This window comes from Larimichthys crocea, unplaced genomic scaffold, assembly GCF_000972845.2.
Source record: "Larimichthys crocea isolate SSNF unplaced genomic scaffold, L_crocea_2.0 scaffold97, whole genome shotgun sequence".
In the NCBI taxonomy this organism is placed as follows: Eukaryota; Metazoa; Chordata; class Actinopteri; family Sciaenidae; genus Larimichthys; species Larimichthys crocea.
The window spans coordinates 1971950-1998611 of NW_020861315.1; the positions used below are offsets into that span (position 1 = coordinate 1971950).

The 26662-nt window shown below is 39.9% G+C and overlaps 1 protein-coding gene across 3 annotated transcripts in view; it reads left to right on the forward strand.

The window, feature by feature from the left end:
* The window catches only part of dlgap4a (discs, large (Drosophila) homolog-associated protein 4a), a 98796-nt gene that overhangs the window by 22839 nt on the left and 49295 nt on the right, over nt 1-26662 (forward strand). The gene's annotated exons all lie outside the window — the stretch shown is intronic.

The window sequence follows — 26662 nt, forward strand, 5'->3', positions numbered from 1 at the left end:
TAAAGATTTTGCCCGCACTTCTGGCTCCAGTTCTGGTACTGTTTTGCTTTATGTCTCCATTAAATGCGATTCACTTTCACCAGAATAAGTGTGCTGTAAAGCACTTCGTACCTAGATCTGGTATTTTATGGTATAAAAGTTACATAATGTTGCCTTGAGTATAGCTAGCTCTTTTGTAACCCTATCAAGCAAAATAAATTGTTCAAAAAAAGTACACAATTTACTTGGCAGCTTGTTGTCATGATTTGCTGTCAAACAGACGGGCAAACAGGCTGCTGAACTTCATTGAGACCTCAAAACTCAGCTTGACGGGCTTTCAAGTTATCCATTTTTTTCCTTATTCAAGTGTTCAAAGCATTTAAGTAAAGCGAGGCAATGAATAGAAGGAAGGGATGATTGTAAGCATGGAAAAAAGCTGAGCGTAGAGATGTTTATATATTCTTTCTCTGTATACTCAGAGCCATTGTCCTTTGTCCCTCCTTGAAGCCGGAGGATAAACTCTCCTCTCACTCCCTGCTGCTTTGTCATCACTCCTGGTCTTCATTCAATCAGCATGACAATAAGATGAAACGGCACTGCTTTTTGCAACGTCACCTGATGATGCAATATTCTGTTTTTAGCCTTCGCAGCATCGACTCATCTATTCACGCATTACAACGCACAGAAACTACAGATGAAACTGGTTTTTATTAGAGCCTCACTTTGAGGTTCATTGATGTTATATTACATAAACTTGTAGACAATGCTCGGCTTTGTTCTGGGTCCTGCTGTGTGGTTTGCCATTTCCCACTAAATCTAACTTTAAGACATCACATTTCAGTCGTCATGGTTTCTTAGACCCCCCTCCCACCTGCTTCATATAACGCCACGGGAGTGAGAGTTTTTCCAGGCATGACTCTGAGACACTGACACCTACCAGTTTTGTTTGTCATGTGCTCACAGTAAGACATGTTGTCTCAGTGTTTTTGATAATGCATTTGGTCCTGGTAGATAAGAGGCCCATACATCAAGCTTGACAGTTCTGTCGAGCAGCAGCCTTACCTCATCACTTATATCTCTCATCCCATACAATCGCTTTTGTCTATGGTACTCCAACACCTTTTTGTTTACCTACTTTTATTTTTCACTCCATGCAGGCAGTTTTCTGTCCTAATGCTCCTTCTTCATTTATTTTCTCTCCTCATCATTTTATTATCTCAAGTGTTTCTCCTTGTCTCTGCCCTTGTTACTGTCTGTTCCTTCTCTCCAACGTTCTTACCATCCTGGCACCAAGTCTGTAGCACCGAAACTCATCTTATATTTCAGTTTGACTCAGACTTTCTCCTCAGCCTCCTTTCTCATTTGATTTAGGCTTTAATTAATGTAGTTTTTGATAAACAATAAGGTGCGGTAATCTCCTGCTTCTCGTCTTAGATGGTAGGTAACAGCAGCCTGGGAGATAAAAAGTAAACACCTGACTGGAAATGTATTTAAAGATTAGGGAGGCCGGGTTTTGAAATTAGTGGACTTAGCTGCTCCTGAGGGTAAACAGGGCGGGAAAGGCTCATTTGTCACAAGCTGAAGCCTTAAAGGCAGAGCGGACCCAGCTAAAAAGGTGTAGACCACAGAGGAAATGTAATGGTGGTTGTGGGCTGGTGAGGAGGTCGTTGGTAGTGTTAATGATTAATTTCTGTTGATTTATTATCACACGTTGATTTAAATTATGCTGCTAATAAAAATAAACATGGTGGTCAAATGCACCTATCCATCTCATGTTTGAATTTTCCTGAACAGCATTCATAGCTTAGGGTTGGTAGAGTTAGACTTAGGGTTAGGCAACCTGTCAAGTTTTGGATTTTTCCACATGTTGAAGCAGCGCTACATGAGTCTGATCATAAATTAGCGTACTGCCTAATAACCTAGCATTATTTCCTAGGCCAAGTGTCAGGTGGTTTGTTTGAGCACCAAGGTGTCATTCAGCCTGTCTCAGGTCCACACACGATCAATGTATTTCCCAATTTTTAGACAAGCTGAGAGGCAGCAGAGGCCGTAGCCAGAGCTTCACAACGGCTCTTCGGAAAATTATGGGTGACATCACGGATACTACGCCCATGTTTTATACAGTGTATGCTGCTCTCTCGCTGTGGAATGAGGAGATTTACACAAAAATCTGAGATAGTGTTGCACTTGTTAGTCTTCATCCTAGAAGCATTTTAACTTGTACTACAAGTAAGCTAAGCAGCCAATACTTCTTTATTTTTATGTCATAGTGCAGCTTATCCTCTTTTAGCATGGCATCATGAAGCCCTTAAGTGCCAGTTCAAGACTATAGAGACAGCTGGAAAAATCAAAAAGTCACCCAGTGATGGTGTCTTCACCCAACTCATAGAGCTTGATTAGCTCGCTAACTACAGCTGAGAAAAGTTGCCAGCAACAGTCGCAATTCCAGCTGGCAAAATCAACAGTTGCTGGCCAGAAATGAGAAGCCTGCTTTTTGAAATCAAGAACATCTTGTTCCAAAAAATGTTGTGTTACATTGAATATTATTCTGCATATGTGCTGTGCGAGAATTGTTGTAGTAACTGGTGATTAAGGGCAGCGAGGCTTAGTGAGTCAAGTCAGTTGGGTCTCAGCACCTTGATTTTGTGCTTTCTTTTTATGATATTTAAGGGCGTAGAGTGGAAAATGCACAAGGAAATTGATTTTACGAAACTCATCAGCGTCGGTTCTGGCCTGGTTTGATTCATGGGACACCTCGTCTATTGATTGAGCCCCGCTTTGTTCTGAGATCAAGGCCTCTCCCATGGCTCAACATGTGGTCAGGGTTTGCATTCAGCATTTTATTATCTTATTATCTATTAACTTCTCAGCACACTGGCACCCAAAATGCTGATCCCTGGGCCTGAGTGATGTATCCTTGAACAAAGAAACTATAACTTTTGGATTATTTATGAGCTTTGGTGTTTGGTATGCTAATAGTGAACTTTTTTTTTTTCTTTCGTCTATGACATATGGCTGCTCTCCTCCCAGCTGACCGAGAGCATCCGTGACAGTCAGGGGAAAAAGGACAGCTTTTATTTTGTTCCTTATTACTGAAACCTTTAATGAGTGCTTCTTAAATAAAGTCAGCTAGAAGTCACCTTGTGAGAATAATAGTCCCAAAAGTGTGCTTAAGTCTGTTAGGGTTATAAAATATTTTGTGTTATTTTATGTTTCTGTCAAACCTGCTAAGTAACCCCTTTATCTTATCGGCACCCACCCAACAGATAACACACAAATCCCTCGTATTTTGTAACCAGCTGCTTATCACTGAATGTATCAGGCTCCAGTGAATCCGCTCATCAGCAGAAACCACTGCAGGATATACATGAATTTTAAGTTCGCCTCATAAGTAAATCTGAATCATTACCCTCTGAGTAATTAACCAGCCAACTAGCTGACTCACAGCATGTTAACCGGTAGTGCTGATGCCAGGAATTATACCTCGTAGCCACACTCAGAGAACATTTTTTTCTACTGCGTAAAGCTTGAATGTTTATGTGTGAGATGAACACAATGGACAAAAATAAAAACTGTTACTGGTATGAGAGGTTAACCAAAAGATTTAATGGCGCAACATAACTGAAGGTCCATTTATCATCAGCCACAATGTTAAATAGTTAATCTGAATGCATACAGCCCCCATTTATATTTTATATTGTTTCAGCGTCTGCAAATGCATGTTCCTAGATTTGATTCCTCTCCATAACAGAAGGCATGCAATAAAAGACATTAATTAATAATCAAACAGAGGCACATTTGGTGACTGGAAGCAAAAAATTGGCCTGTTCCCTATATTCTGTACAAAGAGGGCTGTAAACATGGCCCAAACCCAAGTGTGGAATGACTGCAGTAACAATAGCTGTCAAATTATTAATTTAAACCAACACCACTTTGAGAGTTCAGCACACAGCTATTTCCTTTTCTTTGATTATTGGTATTAGAGCCGTAAAAATGGTTTCTCGCTATTCTTCGGTTTGTAATCCCCTCGATATCAAATCTCACTTTAAGCTCATGAAAGGCCAAGGGGTGGTGTTAATGTCAGACAACAATGGCAAATCCTGCAAAAAAAAGAGGCCAAACTAATTGAATTCCTCTGGTGTAGCTTGTGCTTTAGTCCATTAAACATAAGCGACCCTATCAGAAATCACTTTTCAGTCATTTGAGACATTTGACTCGTGCAAAATCATCAAATTTCCCCCATACTGCTGTTATATACTGTAACATTTATCCACGATTCTTGCTCACAGAGTGTGTTAATATTGTTTGACCTCTCTGACAAGCTCTGTCAGTTACAGTAAAAAAAAAAATTCTTCAGGCAGCATGCTGCCTCAGCACAGACTGAAATCACTTCTAACAAGTCCAAAGAATGTAATGTTCATGCTGTTTACTATGCTGTTTATAGTCAACATATAACATGGCAAATGGTAAATGGATGGTGCTTATATAACACTTTTCTAGTGTTCCGACCACCCAAGGCACTTTTACACTCCATATTTCATTCACACATTCATAAACTGATGTCAAGTGCCAACTGCTCATTAGTTTTGGGGAGATAATCATTCATACACATTTGAATGAATGTGAAATTGTGGGTCTGGGTATCTTGCTCAGGGACACTTCAACGTGCAGACTGGAGGAGCCGGGAATCGAACCACTAATCATCTGATTGGTGTATGATGCACTGTACCTCACGGGCCACTAATAACATAATTTAAATTTGTAAATACATATTTGCAAAGATTTTTTTAACAGTGGAAACCAACCTTAAACACAATCTTGACATATTATCACCACATAAAGCCAATACCGTGAATATTCACTCTCCTTTTAGCTCTGTTTTGGTTTCCACCAACTACTGAGAGAAATATCTCCGGATATAAAATAAATAATGTGTCTCTTGAGCTGGTAGGTTCGCCTGCTAGTTACTAACTAATTCATCAGAACTTTTTAAGTGATTAAGATTTGCCTGCTCTGACTGGAAACAACAAACCAAAACCAACCAAGTAAAGTCAGCTGTAAAACCAAAACAAAGAGCTGAAATACGCTAAAACGCTCACAGTATCTACATTACAGCCAATTGATCATTTGATGAGAGTATCCCAATTATAATCCCTGTGATGAATACTTTCCTACAATAATTACAATACAGGCCATAATGTACGGGTGATTTGTATTAATTACAGCATCGGTCACTGTCCAGTGTCTGTGTTTACGATTCCTTCTTAAAGCTATAACTCAGCAGTGCAGACAGCAATCCAGTAAGGAGAACGAGAAGAAGTGCAGCAGCAACTATGCATCAATTTAGCGATTAAGATTTCTCTCATGACGTATGTGAGCACCACTGATGCGGTTGATCCTCGTGCCGACAGTAGCTCTCAGGCTCGGTTATAAGCTGTGTTACCAAATGCTGTGTGTGTGTGTGTGTGTGTGTGTGTATGTTTTGGAGTAGCTGGCCTGACAGCGGTATGACGGCTGTGTGTGATGAAGTGCTCACAGCAGGCTGACCAGAGTAATGAGAAAGTGCATGGCTGCAGCTGATACTCCAGGGCCCGGCTCACCTGAAATGGATACCCACTCATGCACCCACACAGCCTCAACCTCAACCTAATACAATAAACTTAAAGCATTTTAGAGGACGCTCGTAACACTTCATTTATCAAACCTTTTTTTTTTTTACCACCTTGCCACTGTGAGTAAGATTTATGTGTGATGCTATTCAGGCTTTAACGGCATAAGCCCTTCTTCACTTTGTCAGTGATATTGACTGAGGTTTCATAAATGTTGCTGTGGAAAATTGACCAGTTTAAGAGGATTGCACCCCATGGAGATGAATTCTCTCCTTTTTATCATGACTGTTGCAGTGTGGAAACTTGCATGTACATCCTGTGGTCATGGACGCGCAGTGGCTCAGACTTCAGGCTGACCACTCAGGCTTGATCTCACTGTCAGATCAATAAGATGTTTGAAGCTGTCTCCAGGGAGTTGTCCTCTAGAATCCCCTTGGCAGACATTTGATCAGCGGGGGTTTGTCTTTAGCACAAGGACAGATGGCGAGAGTGGTTAGTGTGGCGGAGTGGTCAAGTGGAGGGAGACATTCAGTAAGTGGAGTCTCCTTGTAGCTTGATGGAGCCAGTATTTGCCCATCAGCTATTATCTGTCCGGTTGAAACAGACGAACAGACAGTCCTGCATGAAACATGAAACCTGGAGAAACTGATTAATGCATTTAAGATTTTTTTTTAGAGAGAGATAGAGACAGCTGAAGAGTGACAGGAATGTGGAGAGAGAGAGAGAGAGAGAGACAGGGAATGACATGCAGGAATCGAACCCTGATTCAAGGACTGAGCCTTCGCACATGGGGCAGCTTCTCTACCAACTGAGCTAAACACAGATTAATGCATTTAACGGTTTATAAAATACTAAAACACAGCTAGGAGGTTCATAATACTGTGAGACAGTATTTTACAACTCTGGAAAGTTATCATCTTGGCAATTACTTTAGCTTTCGTCATATAAAGATTGCAGAAATAGATTGCAGTGATCTGCCAGGAACATGGTTCAACCTTTTTGGTGCATGACCCTGCATTAGCATTAAACACGGAGCAACACTGAGGCTGATGGGAATGTCATTAATTTTGCAGGTATTTTGTCATAAACGTAAGTATTGGTCAACGGGAAATTTTGACCTGCTGTTGGCAGACATCATCCAGGACCGACTGACATTGCCATCCCTGGAGACACATTAAAACTATGCTAACATTCTCAGATTGTATGTTGTTCTGGATACAAATGTCCAGTAAACATTCACATGTAAAAATCTTTAGAAAACAAGTGTCAATTTGTTAAATTTATTTTGGTAACAAGTCTGTGAATCAACAGTCTGATATCACTGTTTAAAACACTTGTACAGTGTGAAGTGTACAGTCATATTGGGTGACATATTCCTTTATTGTGATCAAAATAAAGTAAATGTAGGACTTTAGTCTTTTCGGGGGAATTGCTGTGGACAGTAAAAAGATATAATTTTGCCAACATTTTTCTTTAAATGCAGCAATAGACTTTTGACCTAGCTGATAGATGGTTTAATGGATGGATAGGAGTGACTTGGCAGAGCCGTACAATCCATCAATATAATTTCCTCTTCCAAAGAATAAAATGTAGCTTAACTAGTTTAACTGCTTGTAGCACATTCAGTCTCTGATTACTTGGTGTAATAATTTGTGTTTTCTGTCTCACCTACAGATGACGACTCTTTCTGTCTGTATCGATTCATAGTCCATTTAAATGGGTTTCCTTTCAGGTGAAGGGCTTCATGTTGGAGTTTAAACTAGTTCGACAGAGGCCACGTTCCTCTTTCCTGCACCTGGATACGACAACACCACACCTTCACTTGAACACACTTGATCAAACTTACTCAATTATTGGGTCAGACTGGCCCAAGTGTGAAACACTCCAACAAAATGAAGGACCTGGAAGAATTTTAGCAGCCTGTTTGGTCCCAGTATTTTCTACAGCTGCCTTTAGAAGATTCATTCAGTTTGCAGAGATTCTTCAATGTTGCTACCCAAAGTTCATCGAGAAGATTAAACAACGAGACCTCATCTCATGCCATCTAGAGCGACTTATAGAAACATTTTCTGATCCGACACCCCTATCGGCAAGATGACATCACGTTTTGTGCTTTCCAGAACTTGCAAACTACTGCTGGAAAAATTAATTAGGCTCAAACACAGCCTGGTTAGTTTCAGGGAAAACTCTTGGTTTGGGTTAAAATGATGTTTGTGAAGGTCAGGGAATGTTGAGTGACTAAAAGAGGAAAACAAAAGCAATCTCCTGTGTTAAAGTCAGATTTTTTCTGCCATCCATCTACCGTCCAACCTCCTCCTTCCTCAGCATGTGAGGGGATCATACTCTGATGTTCTATAACCAATGCGCCGGCTATACAGTTTTATTTATTGGTGATCTCACCAGCACTCATTGCATGTGGAGTTTCCTCCCAAGCCAAACACAAAAGGCAAGACTGCAGGAAATCATTATGGCTTGTTTTGCAGGCCATAAATGTCCTCCAGCATCACATACTGTAGGAGGGACTAGGATGCTACATCGTTTCTCTTCTTCCCTAACTGATCTATAACTGGCTCATGCTGTTACACTAGAGTCAATTATTAGAGCAATTTCTGTTGTATTCCTTTGTAATTTTTTTTTACAAACTGATAAAATCCATTTGCTGAAACTTGTTGTTAAAAAATGTTTTTTTTGCCTGTGACCGCCTGCAGTGCCTGGCTCATCGGTTTGTGTTGCTGCTTCCTGCTTTCTTGTCCCTGTTGAACCACAGAAGTTGGTGCCATATATTTCTGTTCATGATGTAACTGATCAGTATGACGCCTGTGCAGTGCCTTGATGTTACTAAGCTGTTTGCTGTTTGTCGTTTGCTGTCATGTCCTACCGTGTCATGTGCCTTGTCACAGTCTCTCTCTCTCCCAGATAGTGGCTCATTCAGTGTGCTCTCACTGACATCATGCTGCTTAAAGATAGCTGAGATGATGTAAGACACACAGACCGGATGGTTAAGCAATTACTTTATATCCATGTGGTCTTTTTGTTTGTTTGTGTTGTCCAGGAATTATTGGTAGCAAGAAGAAGATTTTTTTAAAAAAAAATGTGTCAGTATTAAGGTTTAAAGTTAGACTTTGATTGACATGTTGGTTGCTGTTACAGATGGCACCCAGGTTGAGCACCCAGGTGTCATTCAGCCCACCTTAGATCTGCTGATGATCCACATCTTTGCCGATTTTTAGATTAGCCAGCAGGTGTAGGAGGCAGGACCGCCAATGTCGCGGTGGCCACAGATTTTGAGGTTCAAAACGGCTCTTCAGAAACCTGTGGGTGATGTCACACGTTTTTTAACCGTCAGTGCTCTCAACACTCACATCAGAATGAACAAATTTTATTTTGACATGAGAAATTATCCATATTGTATTACAATTTTCTATTGCAGTGTATTAAATTATGGAGAAATTACATGTTCTGTACTTGATCTCCAGTGCTTTCCTACATGTATGTCCCTTATCCATAATTATCCAGGACTACTGTTGATACTGTACACCCAGGGTCCCATTTCTGAAAAGAAAAAATGCCTTCTATAGTGGTGCAAGAAAACATGATGAAGTGCCCTCTGGGGCTCTCTTCCAGTGGAGAGATCATGATGCAGTGCTGTATCGGCTTCCTTACATGCTGGAAAAGGGTTTAGAACTGTTGCACCATAAATGCATCATGACTTTCTGTGTGCCGGTGCCTTTTTATCTTTCTCACCACCACTGACTGGAACCATGAAAGAAAAACAGCCAACGCTCATCAGACTACCTCCTTTCTATGATGTGGGACAAACACAACAGTGTTTGCACGATGAATGAGTAGGCGTTGAGATAACATGAATAAAAAGTAACGCGTAGTAGGTATCAGTGCTTGCATTAGGATGAAAAGCTTTCTGAGTGAACTACAAACTTTACAGCATGATGGGTCAACCTGAATGTTGAGTGTTGCAGAAGGACAGATCTTTAATCATTTAGTGTCAATCGTGGACTTATTGATGATGGGGGACTTAAAACTCTTGTATCAATATTGTATCACAGTATAGGGCTCATTTCTTCACAACAGTTGCAGCATTATTATTCTTTATATTATTTTCAAGAAATCAGGAGTGAAATTTGGATTTCAGTTAAACTTTTAAGCAAAAATTAACAGTATGGAAAGTTTCATCTCTCAACTCTTGGAGTAAATGTGCATGTCCGAAAACAAAGAATTAGAACAGGCTCTTCTGCTAGAGTGACTGATAGATTTTCACCTTTATTTTTGTAATATTGATCCTTAAATCTCACCTGCCTTACCGCATGCTTTTATGCTGCACGTGTTATCCTCGAAGCACCTCTGCACTCTATTTTCTCTTTTTAACCCTTGACAAACAGCATCAAATCCATGACAAGTGAAAGGTGTTGAAATTTATCCTGGGCTTATTTATGACACGTCAGGATTTGAGGGTCTGTTTAGAGGATCTGTCAGGCAGAGAGAAGATAAGAATACACTCGCGCTGACAGGGTTAACATATCTAAATGATAATGAAGACACTCTAAATTGAGTTATTGCACACACGCACACGCACACACACACACAGATATGTATGCTTGCATCTGCCAAACAAATTCTGTGTGCTGCTTTACAGCACTATACCTTTTTTCCTACAGAGGAGAAATCTCTGGAGGACAGTGCCTATTAGTACATGATTGACATCGGTGGAATTTCTTATGTAATCCATGAAGGGACAAGGACATTGTTTTTTTTTTTGTTTTTTTGCTCCCTTTCTCTGTCATCTGAGTTTAGCGGTGGCTGTGAGTTTTTTTCCCCTTTTGGTTCAGCTCCCAGGGCCAAATGATTCAGAGATGCTGTCACATGACACAAGATAATGAGTAGACTGCACTACTGCAGCGTGACAGCAAGGAGGTCTGCTCGAATACATTGCGGCAAAGTGTGCCTGAGCATCCAAGGACAATGCTTTGTCACTTATAACGGCTGTATGCATTGTGTCTCATTGTGTGTGCGTCTGTGTGGACTGATATCCAGCCAGTAGGAGCACCTGTATGCACATGTGAAAGAGTGTGTGTATCTTCTAAGAAAGTATACCTTGGCCTTCATACATAATGCACTTTAATATACTGCCAAGAAGACCAGATCGGTGTAGCTTCAACTTGAGAGTCAGTGTCCTACATCCATATGAAATCCAAGTTGGATAGCTGCATATTTTAGTTTGTTTGATCCACACACCCTAGACGTTGTTAAGATTGGAAGAGAATGCAGTTGCATGCCAGGATAATCATCTCCCTAACTGAATTTAAAACGAGCACCAGAGTTGCCAGATGTACACCACGTGCTCTTTAAAACGTCTCGTTGTCTTAAGAAGAGTGTGCTGTGTGATGTGTTGTTTTAAGTCCTTCTCTGACAGACGATTCAAAGTTCCTCCCCAGTGGATTAGCATCTTGCTTTTATGGAGATTGCAGTAGTTTAATTGTTTTTATTCTAGAATATACTAGGGGTGGGCGATATATCGTATATACTCGATATACCGCGCCTTGTTCTACGTGAGATGTATGAAATGACTATATCGCGACCATCGAGTACTTGTCACGTAAATGTTTTAAGCCGTCGGTATTTAATTCTCCGGAGTTTTGCCTGTGTCACTCACTCCTGGTGCTGCTCACAGCACGCATCACAGTTCCCCGCCCACCCAGAAAAATCCCCTGTGCGCATGCGTACTTTTTGTATCAAGTGAGGAGAGATGAGGACCACTGGCCCACTCCGGAGTGGCTGCGCCGCGGTCACCGGAGCTGATAGCTGCCAGTCTAGTCAATGAGAGCACTCACACAGGGCGCGCCACGGTGCGAGCATTCCGTAGCATTTCTATTTTTGACGGGAGCCGCTGCTAAACCTCGTAAATTTCAACAGAGCATGTGCACCCGACAGGAATCCGACCACAGAATCAACGGATAAACTTCCGCCTCCTTTCAAATAAAACAATGCGCAGTTCATGTAGCTTATCACAACTTCACATCAACGTTACGTCATGACCGGTGGCACCAGGTGAGCAGTCCATCAATCAAAGGGTCTCAACATGAACGACGAGAGACTAATTGTTGAGTGGAACAACACACAATCATTTATGACACAACAGATCCTTTTTATAATCTCCTCCACGTCTGAGAAGCAAAGTCAGCTGTTTGTTGTTGTGTTTTTTTTATAACAGTTTATCACGGGGTCTCGCGTACTCCAGGATTCTCACGTGAATACGGCTGGCTCGCTATGCTGCCAAGACCCGCCCGGTGTGAGTTGACACGGGCAGAGGACGCAGCTAAAACGCAGCGCAGCCATTACTAATCTAATAGAAGGGTCTACTTGATCATCATCTGATGTTATTTTTTGCATCAAAGGGTAAATTTAACATTCATTTGATTTACAGGGAAATAAAAATATCGAGATATATCGTGTACGCGATATAGCTTAAAAATATCGAGATATTGGTTATAGGCCATATCATGCAGCCCTAGAATATACATTGTATCACTCCTTACTCAGTCAGGCACCAAATGGCATATTCAGTATTTCCCCCTTATTAAACTTTCTAGCAAAACTATAGGAGGAGGGTGTGCATTTAGCAAGGTTGTTTGGTAAAGCTTTACAACAACAGAAGGCATCTGGGGGACTCATATAGGCAAGAAATTCAAAAACAAATGGTCCTAATAGATGCAGGGTCTCCCGATAGTCTGACTTTTAGTCCCTAGTATGGTCATGCCTACATCTCCCCATAACATCTCAATAGTGTTTTTGTCAGGCACGTCCTGCCTGTAAACACTCATGTCTTTCTCCTTGCTCCCAGTTATGTGGAACAGAGGGTATCCAAGACGTTAAACATGACTTCAGCTTTCTATATATTTGTGTCCTCCAAGCTTGAACTGTTATAACCCGATGACATCGCTATGACATCATAAGGGGTTATTTTACCAGATCTGACAAAGCTCCTGCAGAAACAAGCGTCACAATAAAATCTCATAAATGGAGAGAGAGAGAGTTCCTTTTCAAATAAAATTAGATAAATTCATTTTAAGATTTGCATAATTTCTAACCTGTAATCGGACATTTTAGGATTTGATGATGCTGGTGATAAATGTACTTTTGTACATGTGATGTATGTTAGATCAGTTATATTCCTCTTGCTTTTGTCACGTATACAGAAATGTACTTCAATATAACATTCTGCTCATTCATGCTGTTTTGCAGCAATGCAAAGAGGGAGAGGGTGAGGGGAGGGGTTGCAATCAGCAACTACACCACTAATCCTACACACTCATCCTTTAAGACTAATATAAAATAAAATATTTAATAATGTTTTAAAAATAGTGTTAGGGCCCTGAACAATCATATTTTTATTATTTATTTCCCATGTTGTTTATTGATTATACCTTTAGTATTACTGTATTATCATTTATATATATATATATAATATATATATTATATATTATAATATATATATATATATATATCTATATATATTAATTATTATATTACTTATTTTTTACTACAACACCTTCTTTGTCACATTGTCTTTATTTTATTTACAGTGATTTTTAAGATTCGTGACGTTGCTTCCATCTAATTTCATGCAGCTCAAGTTACATAGCGTTATGCAATACCCTTTTAATCTTTAAAATGCCAGCCTATTTTTAGCCAATCACTTTGGCCGAAATAATTGGCCTGAATGTAGCAACAAAAACAAGCACCATTACAATAGGTATGCTCAAGACTAACATCCACCGTTGAGTGTGGCTCGGCTGCAGAAAGCCACTCGTCACAGCGTTTTTCTGAATTTACGACGCTCCGCTGAACCTTCAACTATTGGCCCATGTTCTTATAAATGTACTATACATGTCTGTGTTCGGCATCTTAGTCTTTTTCAGCACAGAAAGAGCAGGGAAAGATCAGTCTGGCTATTCATGTGTATTGAGGCAGAAGGAACAACAGCCGGGTGCTTTCTGTAGTGACTGGTGAAGATAGTAACTTCTGTCTTCCTCTGCACATTTAGAAAGAGCATGCAGAATTAACCTGCCTGCTCCAGAGTCGAGAACATCTTCACTTCTCTGCATTGCCAAGCAAAGCAGCAACTCTTACATATATAAACAGTATATAAACACATGTTTATGGCACTTACACAGCATGAGTACAACACGGGGACACGCATGCACACAGCATGCTGCATAAGTCCCCATCATGAATATAGATAGTAATGAGCTTTTCCTGTGTATCTGGGTTCATGCTGCTGAGAAGGGATTGTCCCTTATGGAAACGGTGGCACTGTCACCAAATGAAGATATGCAGTTCATCTAAAATTGAATATCACCCTGGCAGGGATCCATAATTCATTATCTAAGTGAAGACGTGAAGTGGATGAGATTTAAAGGCTCAGTGGGAGGGGTTGATAGAACAACGGCCCACACCAGGTGCCCTCATTCAAACTGAGCTGAGATCACTCCTTCTGTCTCTGCCGTATCCCTTCGAGAGGTGAAGTTTAAGGCTTGTCATTCCAGGAGGTTATCTCTGTCTTCTAAAGAGCTGCCACAGTCCCTGCCATTCAGTACTTATGCTAATGAGCACGGGGAAGCACTTAAAAGCTTTTAATTTGCGCTGTTTGACACCATGCTATAGGTGATGTGTCTGATATATAAGCAGTACAGTAGTAAGCAAGAGAAACATGTCGGGGTTTGCTTATATTTGCATTTGTTAAGGAAGTAAATCAAATTAACACGGCTTGTTTTGTTTTTAGTAGCACTATAATGCCAGTATGTATCCTGAATACAAGACAATGTAAATGTGTCCTGTCACGTTATGCAACAACAGTCTACAGCCCTGCTCGCAGCTCTGTGAGCATGTGCCGTGCTTAGGCACAACAATGCTTTGAGCTGAATACTAACCTCAGCATGCTAATGTGCTAGCAGTGACAAAATGGTGATGTTTAGCATCTTCACTGTCTTGAGTTTTAAAAGTAGAGATGAGGCTGATGGGGATGTCATCAGTTTTGCAGGTAAGTGGTTGTAAACCACAGTATTGAAGTTATGTCACAATGGTGTTACTGTAATCTTGTCGGTGGTTTTGGATGAAAGGTCAGGTTTCATGCTGCATAACTTTTATCCCTTTAACCTTTATCCTTTATAAGGTGACTTGTTTAGAAATTCAGACTCAGTACAGTTGTCATGAACGGGGAGATTAGTACCAGGCTGTAAACATGTTTATTTCTGCCTTAAAGTTGGACATTTTAACATGGGAGCTTATGGAGATTGACTGCTTCTGTAGCCAGTCTCAAGTGAACGTTTAAGGAACTACAGTTTTTGCCACTTGAGACCAAATGACATTAAAAAAATATATAAATAAATAAATAAAAATGTCTCAGTTACAAATAATTACTTAGCATTTCTATATATTTATAAAAACAGGAAAGATTTTATATGTAACTTTTTCAAATTCTGCCATTGTTTTTGCTTTCTATTTGCACCACAGAAAAATGATAAAAACAAGAAAAACAAGCTGACATACATTTATATTTAAACTAGAACAGCAGAGAGCAACATGATTATACACATGCATGTGATGGTTTCAATTTCTGGTGCATCATCAAGTAATTTCAAACATCTCCATGTATATAATTATTGACATCAATCAGGTGGTAGCTTTCATGATCTTATTAATTTATTGATCAAGCACTGTAACAAGTAGCTGTCAGTTACTGTACATGCACATTACTGTTTGTGTATATTCATGAGTACATGCTGCACGTATAATGTGTACTGTATCTGGCTTTTCTGGTTTGATCTGGATTTATTGTGTTGTGTTGAAAACCATTTGCATGCATAGTTAATGATTACTGCTACAATCTGTTAAGTGTACTGATAGGTTACTGCTTGTTTGCACATTTACTGCCACTGCTGTTGAAGTATCTCATTCATTTTGTTGTAGGATAGATGGCACATCATGCAAATCTGATATAATCTCCAAGCGTCTCCAAGTATTTTCACAAGACTATAGTTTATTCACTATAATTAAATACTTAAGTAAATAATAAGGAGTAATCTACCAGACTGTAACTGTAACTCAGAGATTTCCCCTCGCCCTTTAGTGGCAGCTGCATCCAGTTCACCATTAGGAATAATTCAAACGATACACAAGGCCACTTTTAATTCAGATATTCAGAGCAGCTCTGTTTACTGCGTCATCCCTTTCACAGTCAGCACTTTTTTCTTTTTTTTTCCCATTTTGTGTTATGCTCCTCAGTGAGGGGAGGGCGAGAGGATGACAATGAGATGAAAAAGGAGGAGGAGAACATGAGGAAGCATTTATGCAGCAGCAGAGAGAAGAGTGCGCCTGTGAATGCACCCTCGTGCTGCAGCTCTCAGGTAGATTGTTGTGAGATGTGCTGCCTGAACATCTGCTTTCTGATGTCACAGTGACCTAATGAAACAAACAGGGTGTTAGCATACACACTGTTCATGCAATCTACAGTATCACTGTAGCATATCATCTGGCTTTCACTGTTGGACCCCATAATTAATAGTCCTGCACCCAATTAGAATAGTAATTATACCTGCTGTTCTGTTGTAGCCATCTAACTCCAGGGGGTTAAAGGTGATAGTTTGTCTGTACAACTCACCCTACAAATTACCATAATCATAGTATTCACTTCACTGTACAATGAATAAACACACATTATTGTGTTGCCTACAAAATGAAATACTTACATCATTTTTAGGGTCAAGTTATCTGTGATTATTCATCAGTTTTTCTCACACATGCAAAGGGCAAGCAGCATTATATTAGCGCTGTCAGGGCGAATGAGATCTGTAAGAGATCATAACAGGCAAAGTTGGATACAGAAGGACTTCTGCCTCTGTGAGCATTCGCCTCTCACCGCGGGACATGTCAGCCTGCACTCACGGCTTTAATTATCCAGAAAGATGGCTTCGCTGCCCATCAGGCTCGAGGAGGAGACAGGTGGGTACAGGGTAGAAGCAGGTGATCCAGAAAACACACAACACTAACCCACCACTCACCTCTCAACATGGATCCTGTGTCAAAAATGATCGTCCGGTGAAGGATTATTGGACGTGAGGATGCCGTACCCCTTTTGTCTGCACTGTAAAAACTGTTAATTTTCGGCAAACCTAAAGAAAGTAGATGGTTCATGTAGAGACTGTTGGCACTTAATGGTCTGAAGCCAGGCACTGTAATGTACTTTCCTTATTCTGAATCAGCCCTTTTATCAGGACTGTCATTATTTTGGGAGCATAAAGAAAAAGCCTGTCCTGTGAATAATTGATAACCGGAGATGGCTCCCAGTCTATAGTTTGTTTAGAAGACAACACAAAAACTTACTGAATGTTTAAACGGCCTAGTGTAGTGCACATCTGTCATCTTCTGCACAGAAAATAGTGGTCAGGATGGTTTACACGGTGGATCAGACAGAATTATCACATCCTCTTTGTGAGAGAGCTTGAAAGTTTCTCATTTTCTTTTCTCTTTGTAGGGAATCATCCATTTCCAAAAATAATTTAAAAAAACAAACAGTGTCCTCTGCCTGCCAGAGCTCTCATCATGACAAATAGCCTTGGCAAAGCCTTTGGCCCCATAATTAACACCAGTCCAATGAGGAGCCATCTCTGCCTACGACCTGACAGCCCTGTGCCCACAGTGGCCTCACACATCAGGGCCAGTGTGTCAGAGCAGATCTCCATTCACACCAATTTCTGTCCTCATGAGTCTCATCGCTCTGGCCTGCATGCCTAAGCTCCCCTGGGTGTTGCCCGATGTACATTTTCTACCAGGTTAACATGTTGACATGATAACGTGTATATATAGGTAGTATAATATTCTCCCAACCAAAGAAAAGATGAGCTAAATGTTTAGTTTAGTACGTCTTTTAGTTGTTCCAGTCAGAAAACCACCATGCTCTTGTTAAATCAGCCATATCCTCCACCACTGCACTGCCTCCTGTGACAGAGTGCCTCTTTAGTATGGAGGTGGGAATGGACAAAGGGGACTTGGGAACTGAGGGCTCAGCAAGATTTGTCACATTTTGACACTCGCTTTGCTCCAGTAACCTGTGTCACACTAGGTCACCGTAATCCACCCTATTTCTGCAGAGAGATATTCCCTCTAGCAGATAGGGATGATAGAGGTCGGTGTGCAGCTGGCGTCTTTATGTGTATACCAAAGCTGCACAGGTAGCAATATCTGGCGCTCTGGGCTGAAGTCGCACATTGTGGACAAGGCTCCTACAGTAATTGTTTGGCAAAATGGGTGCGATTGATCCATGCATCAGATCGTATCTAGTGCTATGAATACCTCTGTTAGTCCTCTCTCTGTTCTATTTACAACATATGTAATATGCATACCTTTGTTTTCAGGAGTGTGTAATCACCTGAAAATAAAGAATTGTTTCTTTTTTTACCTAAGAACGAGCCTTTAATATTTACAGACACTACATAATACATTTTCATGTCTTCCATAGCCCTGCAGTATGCAGTGTGTTATGTGCATGGGATTGAGAAATAGCATAGATATTCAAGTGTACTTGCATGAAATCTGGTTGTTTTATAATGCTAAAATATATTTTCTCCAACTATATTTAAGCCCTTAATTTTGTAAATTCCTTGTTTATTCTAGTTTATTCCCATAAATTCCTCCATGGAGTCTGCCTCATTAGGCCAACATGTTTCTACAGTAGCCCAGAACAGACAAACTTAACACTTGCAGCCACTCTAGTTTCTACGCTAGGATGGAGTGGGTGAAATGAGAGTTTTGCAATCCACAGCTACACTGCAAGATACCAATAAATCCTGTACATTGTTCCTGTAAAATAATAATCTTAAAAATAAGAAGCAGGGTGACTTTATACTTCTCCGGACCACACATCCACACCTGGACTGCACACACTGCGAGCTGCGAGAGCTGAAAAAGTAACTTTGAGAAGCAGTCTCAACTGCTTACCCTACTCTGTGGCATTATCACCTCCCCTTGGGATGCTCTGATTAACTATTCCTAACCACAGAGATTTATGTGCTGCTTCTTTTACACAATTCCTTATCTCTGCAGCTATGAATAATTCATGTGAAACTGAAGAAGTGAGAAGACATTGTGCAAGAGAGCGCTGAGGAGACGAGATGGGCGAGGACATCTTGCCTTGTCTTTGTTGTAAGCTTGTGACCTTAAGTAAATACTTGGTTTATAATTAGATGACTTTTCAACTGTGAAAAAAAAGTTTGGTACAGTCTTAAAATTAAATCAACTTCTGTGTGCGTGTTAAATAATTAATCATTGACAAGTAACTAGCTTCTGTGTTGTAGAGATAACTTTAATTAATCCATTTAAAGCATGTTTTTGTCATGTTTCTGCTGTCAGTGACTTTTTTAAAATCTCCCTTTCCCATTATGCACGGCTACACTTTCATTAAACTGCATCAGCAGTTTGTGCTTCGCAGCATTTACCTCCGATGGTGCCCCTGAGTTTAGTGAACCCACTTTAGAGCAAACTTTCTATAATGTGTTTTTATTAGCATATATACAGTATATATTGTATTATATGTTTGATATAATGACTTCTAGTTAATCAGATTTGGAAAGATCCTTTAAATAAAAGTTAACTTTCCAATTTTAGGATTACAGTTCTATTTTTACCTCCCATTCTTCAAAGTGTGCGTCCATCAACGTGCAAAAGACTTCCAGCAGCATCAAACCCACAGACAGCGTGGTCTATCAATCTGATCTTCAGTTCAGGGGGGGGGGATATATATAAAAAAACAAAAAATAATAATAATGATGATAATAATGGCCTGAAAAACCTTGAGGACCCCGTTCTGTAAGGTAACAATGTAGTAAAAAGCCATTAATGATTAGTAAGTAGATTACCTCACTACTCTGTCAAGACTCCTTGATGTGAATGATCTTTGATCCTTGATCTGTCTCTGGTTGTCCTCCGCCTCCTGGTCAATGACCTTTGACCCCTTCCCAGATAATGCTGTGATGGCTTTTGGTCTGGTGTTTTCAGACAGCTGATATTGCCTTGTCATTTCAACAATGATGTAGTTTGCATTTACATTTAGTCATTCAGCAGATGCTTTCATCCAAAGCAACTTACAGAAAAAAATGGAAAGAATCAATCACATGTTAGTGCAGAAATAAGCACTATTATCAAATCAAGTGAGTGGGTGGTAGATTTAGCATGTCTAGTTGTTGGTAGTGTTAGGAGAGGAGGTACTCTCTGAAGAGCTGGATCTTTAGGAGGTTTTTTGAGAAGGACCCTCCTGTTCTGGTAGGAACTGATGAGCATGTTCCACCAATGGAGAACAACAGATTAGAGTAGAGTTGGGATTGCCCTGAAGGTTGGCAGAGCCAGGCGGCATTCATTGGAGGAGCAATGAATGCTACCAAGTGGGTACAGAATCAGTTTGTAGGCAAGCATTAGTGATTTGAACTTTATACGGGTGGCTACAGGTAGTTAGTGGAGCTCAATGAGCAGCAGGGTAACTTGACCTTTTGGGTTGATTAAAGTTCTGGATCATCTCAATGGATTTCACTGTGCAGGCTGGGAGGTCAGCATGTTACAGTAATCAGGTCACAAGATGACAGCCTGTACCAGTATTTGGGTAGTATATTGAGTTGTTGCATATGATATTATACACTCCCTCTCTACTGTAGCTCAGTCCTCTCTTTAAGTCATAGTCACAGATATCTGCAATCCAGTTGAAAGAAAAAGAAAGCTAGTAGAGTTACATTTTTTGTCTGCTGCTTCCAGGGAACTTTCTATGAGTCTACAATGTGACTCAGAAATTAACTGATGGGATTTGAGTCCAGTGACGCAGTTGCTTTTGTCTTCTGGGTAAACTTGTAAAACTGTCACATCGACTTGCTTCATGTTACAGACACGAGAGACGTTCTTGTGCCTCCTGAGCCCCTCTGATTCAAATATGCTTACTTACTTTGCGTAATGTATTCAAATGAGTTTTGGTGATAGTTTTTTTTTTTTTTCTCCTGTGAAATCAATCAAAGTCCTGGCTGTCAGAAAAATAGCCAAATGATTTTGGGTTGGAGCTAAGCCTTCTTTTGCCTTTATGCATTTTCAATCTCAACCTCTAAATCTTTCACACAAACTACTTTTCGCTCTGTCTGCCTGTGTCTCTCTTCTGTGCCTGCTTTATTTTCCTTTTTACATTTCTCTCCTGCCTTATAAGTCATTGATTCAGCCATCTACCAGAGAAAATGTCTCTGCAAGAAAAAAGCATGAAGGGTCGGTAGAGACCTTGAGGGCCTATTCATACATATACAATGACAGAAGGTTCGCTAAGGTTCGCTGTTTAATCCCCTCAATTTATGCAGACCATGAATAGCTTTCAAAGTAAACTGTTTATTGTGCCTGTTGTTCGCAGTTTGGGATTGTGCTATTAAAGATGTAAAATGCTTGCCTAATGCTCCTGGTTCAGCTTTTTACAAACATCATGAAAGACTGTTTGTTGAGGTTTAGCAATTTTAAATGGGACCAACTTGATGTCACATTTGCCACACTTGTCGTTTATACATCTGTTTGTCATAGCTGAACATTTTAAATCAAGTATAAAAATGTGTATTTTGATCATCTTATTTTATAAGTCCAATAATGAAAAGATGCAAAAAAGAGGGTCTCATTCCCATCATAAATATTTAATGGATTTATTCAGCATTCAAAGTGTAGTGTATGGCCACTGAAACTGGAAGTCACAAAACGCAGAGTAAGGTAAACGTACAAACCCTGGATGAGTGAAATATTTCTTAAACGTTGAACTCAAACCACAAACCTTCTTAATTTTTATCAACAGTAATTCAGCAACAGTTCATTAAACAATCATAGCTACCTTTAAATTAGTTTAAATGGTTTTCATATATTTATGATGGATTTAGTTCAGGGGCCAAAACCATGGTCTGTTTCTGTCTTGGTCGCTCAGTTGTCTAGCTTTTTGTTTTTGCCTGGATTCATTAGAAATTGTAATATGTCTGATGAAACGCTGACAGCATCTGATTAAAGTCTTGCTTTATTTGACCACTGCATTAATTAAAAAATGTCACTTGTGATGTCTTAAAGAGATTTTCTGCATTTTCGAGATGTGTTTTTGTTGTTAAATCTAATCTAAAATCTAAGTCATGTAGCTGCATGAGCTACAGTATGTATAAGTCCAGATGACGTATCTCTGCTGAAGGAGGGTCCGTTAACAAAATCAATGAGCACATAATTATTTGTCCGTAAATCTATTTAAATAGATAATAGATGATTAAGTGGACATAATGTACTTCCTTTACTGTAGTCACGTTGTGGACAAAGTTTAACTGCTGACTGTGTTTATCCTGGTTCTTTTTTTTTGCTCTTCACTTAAGAGTTGACTGACCTCAGATGAGGTCTAGTATATATAGAAAGTAACGACACGTGCTGGCCTTAATTCAGATGAACTTCATCTCAGAGAGATTAAAGCAAAGGCTGCTATCTCCGGATCTCAGTGTCATCCTTAAGTGTGATGAAGTGACAAAACAACTTGACCTTTGACCCGTCAACGCAAAGGCACAAATGAGATACAGCTGGAAAGGATGTGACATGCGATGTAGCAGCGTATAAGTGAGGTTTAGGCTCCACAGAGGATCAGTGATCCATTTTTATTTAATGCTAAACTCCCGACAGACGGTTTTCCTCGAGCTGATTGGCAGAGAGGTCGGGGTTGATGGAGCCGTCCAGGGTCTTGACCTTTGGAGCCGGTGAGGAGTGGAGCATCTCTGAGCTCTCCTTTAAAGTCTTTAAAAGCAGAGAGGCACAAAGCACACAGATATTTAAATGACTTCATGTGTTGGATTTAGGTCAGTTCTTTATTTCACTAATATGTTTTTGATCCCTCTTCTCCAGAACACCAGTTTTTTTTTTTTTTTTGGCTTTATCAAGCTAATGTCTGAGGCTACATTTGCTATTACTACTGTAGCATAACACACCTGAATCTCTGATCGAAATGGTCAAGTTTCACTGTGCTTAATGGGATTAAAAAGACGATATCTCTGGTTCTGCCTCATCAATTCTTATCCTTACTCGGATTAATTGGCACAGAGGTTCATACAGACATTTAGATTTGGCTGATTACATCACCAAATAGTGATATGCCGTTTTCCCAAGTACCGCCATGAGGTTCACATTGGCGTAATAAAATGTCTCAACAAACGTTTGATGGATTCGATGCCATGAAATTTGGTACACATGATCCTCTGACTTTTCAACTAGCACCACCATCAGGTCAAAATTCAAAAACAAAACTCTGATTTATGATACCAAATACCCTCAAAACTAATAACACTCCCACCAGCTTCACCTGTGGCTTGTGTTTGATAATTAGTATCTACAGGCTAAACTAAGATGGTGAAGACAAGATAGCCAAAGATCTTTGGTGAATGAGGCATGGTGTTTTGGAGAAGAGTTGTCTGTTGTGGTTTAAGTTTAATGGACTTGTATTCTTGCCCCACCTTTCTGTGTGGCCATTTATGACATTTAGAAATTGTTATCCCAAACATGACTACTGTATATTTGAATTTGAAGACAAGTGACAAAGAAGGGTATTCCTGGATAAGCGGCGGCATCATAGATCTTGGCCTCTGTGTTACTGCTTCCTTGGAGTATTGTTCCTATTAATCAGAAAGCCATTTGTGATGCCGCATTAAACCCTCGGATGTCTAAAATGTGACAAATGATGATTACCTGGGGGAAATCGATGATGATCACCACACTATTAATGGTCCCATTGACGTACAATTCTGGCAAGATTCACCAGCAGAGAAGGAACTCTAATTTAGAACTAGCTTTGCGTCAGGTGATTCACTTAATCAGCGGGGTTTGAGAAAGGTCCACGCTTCCATTTGCTACCTCATGCCTCTTTTGACATCAAACAGACCAGACGAAGAGAAAACAAAACCGGCATTGTGTTATCCAAGCCAGAGTGAATACAGTGTTGAGTAAGTCAGCAGCTGGTGAGTCAGACTCTGTAGTATTGAATTGCAGATACAAAGAGAGAGAGAAAGGGGATGGGGGTAAAATACGTGATACTGTATGGATGCTGTATTATAGTGAGTTTCTTCAGGGTCAAAAACATACCCATCACTTATTGCCTTTGGCCTCTCTCAGGTCAACAAGGGGCAATGAGCTCAGTGGCATTGACTTCCGTGTCTGTGCAGCCATGTGTTCGTCTCTTCGTCACTTCTCTCCGGGGGGATAAAATCCATATGTCACCTGTAAATTTATGGTCTGCTTCTTGCATGTTCCCACGTATGAATAAGTTATCAGATGAGTGTGACTAGCGCTTTGAGTTGGTTAGATAAAGGCTTTAATGTTTGTGTATGTGTTTGTGTAAGATCAGGTGTGTAGATACAAGGGCCAGAGGGTGGCCTTTATTTATGCATGAGGCAGCGGTTTTCCAGCTGATCACTGATTTGATTTGCCATGTGAGATCGCTCCTGAGATCTATCTGACTAAAAAAAACATCCTGATAAAAAAAAAGACCCTCGCGGTGAAAAGAAATAACTGTATGTGTTTTGTTTGTCTGAATACATTTGTAACTTTATTTTTAACAGCTTTATACATTTATATATTTAAAACATTTAGTTGTTTTGCTCAGGAATATTTGCTTCTTTTTTTTTTGTTTCGATTCGGCTATCACTGATTGTGGATATCAACCTTCCTGACCTTCAGGACTTGCTAGATGGGGGAATGGATTGCTATTTGCAATGTATGCCTGGTTTCTTAGAAGATATTGAAACTAGAGCTAAAATCATACTGTTAGTTAATGATTAGTGGATTGGAAAAATGATGATGAAAATTTGATAATGGATAATTTTTTTTTAAAGTATATCTTTATTAATAATTATGCTTCACATCTTATTCACATATACAGCATTTTCCGTTTTTGTAAACACATTTCTCCCCCCTTTAAAAGAACGCCCTCCCCCCACCCAAAGTTGAACCTTCAGCGCAGTATTCAGTCAGTCACAAGCATTGGTAGCAACAATAATTAATAACCTAAAATAGAAAGCAAGTAAACATTGCAATAATTATTTTAAAAAAAAGGCACAGAAAACAAAGAGTTTTATAGAAATGAAAATAGCAAAACAGACAGCAACAACACCTCTCCTTCAACATTCAGCTATTATTCCTCGGTCTGGGAAGGACCTTCCAGAATATGTTTGATATTCTAGGTCCAACATAATTGATTCAGCTATTATTCCTCGGTCTGGGAAGGACCTTCCAGAATATGTTTGATATTCTAGGTCCAACATAATGGATAAATGGGGTCCAAATATGATAAAATACACCAATCTTCCCTCTGGACCAGTATGTCAAATATTCCATGGGTAAGAGGTCAAATATTACCTTGTGCCAATCCAGAACTGTAGGCGGCTTATCTGAAATCCATTTTAGCAGTATAGTTTTACGTGCGGCATATGTTAGAACATTCCACAATTTTTGACCATGAGATCCTTTTATTTGTGGGTGTGGTAATCCCAACAGCAGGCACACTGGGTCCAGGTCTAATTCCTTATTAAAAACCAAGTCTAATTTCAAAGCCACAGCCACCCAGAAGTTCCGGAACCGCACACATGTCCACACCATTGGCGGAGGCCCTTAGAACCCATTCTACTGTTCATGGTATATCGATTAATCACAGACAACACAAGATTTCCTTGTACGCTGATGACGTTCTTTTGTTTTCACTCAACCCGAATCTATTGTATCAGTCCTTACTGTTATTAATGAGTTTAGTAAGTTTTCCGGTTACAAAATAAACTTTAATAAGTCAGAGGCCATGCCATTGGGTCAGGTGCACCACTCCCTCCCCCCCGGCTTATCCCCCTTTAAATGGCAACAGAAGGCTTTGTTTATCTCGGTATATTTATTACTCCTCTACTGCAAGGATGTTTAAAGCAAACTTTAAGCCCTTGCTTAAACGCATCCATGATGACCTGGAGAGGTGGTCTTCTTTACCACTCTCGACACTGGGAAGAATCTCTTTGATTAAGATGAATATTTTACCTCGTTTGCTCTACAAATTTCAAATGATTCCAGTCTTACTAAATAATAATACTATCAAGACATTGAATGGTTGGCTTAGCTCATTTATATGGAGCCGTAAAAGACCACGACTTAAATTAGCAAAACTGCAATTACCATCAAGTCAGGGAGGATTGGCAGTCCCAAACATCAGGCTGTATCAAGTGGCTTCCCAGTTTCGATATCTAGCAGATTGGGTACGGAGTGACCCGAATTCTGTCTGGCTTGATATTGAAGCATACAATTTAGGTAAACCGTTACAACTAACAAGTCTCCCATTTATCCTGGATCGGAATAAAACAGAGGTTGCAGATGGGAATTTCCTTGTAAAATTCACATTAAAGGCTTGGGACATGATTAGGAAATGGGAAAAAAGAACTGATGTTCTATCCCCAATTACTCCTATAGGAAGAAAATACGGTTTTCTGCCAGGTATGACAGATAATGGGTTTGCTCTATGGGAAAGAGCGGGTATCATGACCCTGAAAGACTTATTGAAGGGACAGGATGATGTCATTTGACCAATTAAGACTGAAATATATGCTATCACACTCACATTTTTTTTAGGTTCCTACAAGTCAGAAGCTTTATACAGAATCCAACTCGGCATAAATTTACTCTGGAAATGTCACCAATTGAACAACTATTATACAAAATGCAAAACAATAAGGCTATAGTAAGAAGATGCTACGAGGCCTTTTATAAGTCCAATAAGACTAATAATACAATTATGCGGAAAAATGGGCTCAAGATCTTGGGGTGGTAATAGATGATGCTATGGAGGCAGCATATGGAACATGCTAACAACATATCCATATGTAATAGAGCAAAGGAATCACAGTTTAAATTACTACATCGGCTTCAGTATCATCTGAACTTAGACATAAGGGACCCAAGAAAATCAGCTCTGTGTTTGAAGTGTAGGACGGAAGTTGGTAGCTTTATACATACTG